A 3,207-nucleotide genomic window follows, 5' to 3' on the forward strand; every position below is an offset into this window, starting at 1 on the left:
GCTGCCCACTACTGACGAATACCGATAACACGCCCAGACATTCGTCAGCTAATTGTCAGATGAAAACACTCTTCGGCTCAGTTAAACGAAGAGCTGAAAATTACTTGAAAAAGGAGAATCAGCAAATCTCGGCAATGTGTGCGTCGACTCAGCTTTGGTCGCGCTCTGCCACAGGTACAATATTCTCTCGATTCGATAACTGAAGAGACGAAGCCGATTCGCGACCAAAGCTGAGTCGACGCACACATTGCCGAGATTTGCTGATTCTGCTTTTTCCAGTAATTTTTAGCTCTTCGTTTAACTGAGCCGAAGAGTGTTTTCATCTGACAATTAGCTGACGAATGTCTGGGCGTGTTATCGGTATTCGTCAGTAGTGGGCAGCGGACCGAGAATAAGTGACAAATACTGAGAGCGTGTTGTCAGTTAGATTCAGGTAGATGTCAAAGCCTGAGTATAGCTAAAGTACGCGTTAATGGCTACGTCAGTTATTGTCACCAAATCTCAGCTTCTGTATTCGATGCTGGCAAATACTGAAAACATGTGCACAAAGTCATCACTTAATTGTTAGCTCGGAATGGTCCCCAGCTCAGCATTTTTAGAGCTGAATATGGCTGAATCAGCAATTGCGAGCTAATCGCGTTTTTACTCAGATGTACCCAGGTAACAGCAATGTGACCTCAGCCCTGCCTCAGTTAACATTTTATCCCGGGGTGCGGGGATGGGGGAGATTAACATAAACTAGCCTCCTGGTGGGCCAGGCTGGCACAGCTCGTCTGTAGCCGCAAGCCCTCACTAGCGAGCGTCCAGCAGAAGAGAGCCTCCATCAGCCCGATCTTCGAGAGGAAACCGATACGCACAGCCCAGCCACCGGCCCCACACTTCCGGAACGCACAAGCCCCCGTCTTGCTCGTGCACGCTTTCGCCCATCCACGTTGTAGACCGCAGCCATCCGGTGGGCGGAAGGAACCGTCAACTCCCTGGGGGATGTGGATGCTCATGATAGAGGAAACCGGGGGGACGGAGCAGCCAAAAAACAAGGGTAGTGGGGGTCTATGGCGTGACACTCAATAGAGAAGGTATTCCGTATTCCGGTGCAAACAACTACACTTTAAAGCGCCATTGAAATCTGACTGTATCACTCAGGCACTCGGGCACGAGTGGAGAAATTGTTTACTGGTCTGCTGCACTTGGTTCTCTTTCCTTATCGAGAGTAAAAAAACTAGCTGACACCTTAAAGTTACTTAATGTATTCTTTATGTTAAGTCAAAGGGTTTTTAAGGTATCATCTTCTACAAATCGGGGAAAAATGGGGAAGAGGCCCCTAATCGTCATCACTCTTCTGGTAATTACAAAGCAATTAATAAGAAGGCGGTCACTAGCGGCGCGGCTGACGCAGCCCTCGAACAGGACGGGCCAGGGAGGCCAGTTAGCGGGGCGTGTTTCTAATTAGAGCTTACGAAGCCGTCGCGCTCCTTTATGGGCTGTTTGCAGGAGCCACCTGCTCGTGCTCCTCTCGTGCAGCTCGACAACCCTGAGCGTGGTCGCGCTGGCAGAGCGACGAGAGTCAGACAATCAGCCCCCGACTGACTCTGTCACATCGAGCGCACACACAGAAAACCATTCCTTCGGGAAACACTCACCTTATTTTCGATTAAAATACAGTCGATTCTCAATAAAGCGTTTTGGCCGATTGCAGCGTTTCGAAACGTTATAAGCGGAGAACGTTGTATCCGAATGTACACTCTAAATGTCAAGGGACAATTTTGTCCGTAGATTTGCAACGATTTCGTGCACATCCAGAAAGGATGCAATTTTGTTCCCTTAATTGGACAAATTGTGTGAAGTTCCACACAATTTGTCTAGTTTTAGGAACAAAATTCCATCCTTTCTGGATGTGCACGAAATCGTTGCAAATCTACGGACAAAATTGTCCCTTTACATTTAGAGTGTATCTATATGGGAATTATTTTTTTTTTGTATACTCCTCTAGAACGTTATATGCGGAGAAACGTTATATGCGGTGTCGCTTTATCGAGAGTCGACTGTAACTTTGTACACCAGAAACCCGCTGTCGTTCAACAGATGACAAAAAAGGTGATTTGAAAAAGGGAAAAAAAGGAAAAGTTTTCTTTCCTCTAAAGAAGATTTAACGTCGTTTCGATTTCGTCGCAATCATGATTTTGTTCGTAGAAAGAAACGGTTTATTTGGTGAACCTCCAAATTTGGCTCTTTTACCAGAGTACCAGGCACCAAGCGGGGATTAAGCGCTAAATGTGCATCCCCGGCGCCACAACAGCGCGGGCTGCTGCTGCACCACGACCCTCATCCACCATCCCACCCACGCCTTCGAAAACTTTACCTTGCGTTGGTTATTCTCCGCGAGGTAATCTCGTTTGGTGGGGGAGCAATGCGCCAGACACTGTCAATAAACAGGCCCGGCGTCGGCTCAAACTCTTAACTGGAGAGCCTCGCTGTTCGCTCCGCACTCCAGCGCCGGCAGCGACACGGAGTGCGCGACGCTCCCCGGGCACACCGCGCCGCCGCTCCACTTCGTGGAGGGCCACGCTAAGCAGGCCCGCGGGAGAGAAGGGCCGGCGAGATAGGCGATGAGGGAAAGAATAGGGGTTTATTGGGGCTCCACCTCGCTCCAGCCGCGCCCTCCAGAGCTCGAGGAGGGTGATCAAAGTCCGGCTCCACTGGCCTCTCCAGCGGCCCCTCCAGCACAACGCATGAACCGATTAGGCGCGACCGGCCGCTGCTCTCTGCTGGCATTCTCACACACAGAGGCACGCGCGCACACGCACAAATACGCGCGGAATCGTTTTAACCCTTTGCTCATTGACTTTGAGTAGGACACTTGATAGAACATCCCATTGATCCCATTATTACAGTGGCAATTATTGAACTCGTACGAGTGGTGCGTAGCCTTAAACATTTCATTCCTTTTTGTATTTTGTTTTTAGAAAAAGGTCGAGCACATCATGATGTACGACAGACACGACAATAAAAGCACCTCTAATGAAGGTCGTCACGACGTGCGGCTTTTTCTCTAGGGCGAACCTCTCTCTCTCTCTCTCTCTCCACGTATCTACTGCTGCTGTTGTTGCAGACGCGCTGAGCCCAGCCTGCTGTGCAGATTGAAACGGGGGCGAGATGAAGAGTTTGGGTAAGACTACGGTCGAGGACTGGAGGGGCTGGCGGAGGGGA

General features: G+C 49.8%; 1 protein-coding gene across 1 annotated transcript in view; it reads right to left on the reverse strand.

The window, feature by feature from the left end:
* LOC113210382 (neuroligin-2-like) overlaps window positions 1–3,207 on the reverse strand; it is a 73,403-nt gene that overhangs the window by 6,010 nt on the left and 64,186 nt on the right. The window lies entirely within an intron of this gene.

This window comes from Frankliniella occidentalis, unplaced genomic scaffold (genome assembly GCF_000697945.3).
Source record: "Frankliniella occidentalis isolate FOCC.00 unplaced genomic scaffold, Focc_3.1 Scaffold14, whole genome shotgun sequence".
NCBI lineage: Eukaryota > Metazoa > Arthropoda > Insecta > Thysanoptera > Thripidae > Frankliniella > Frankliniella occidentalis.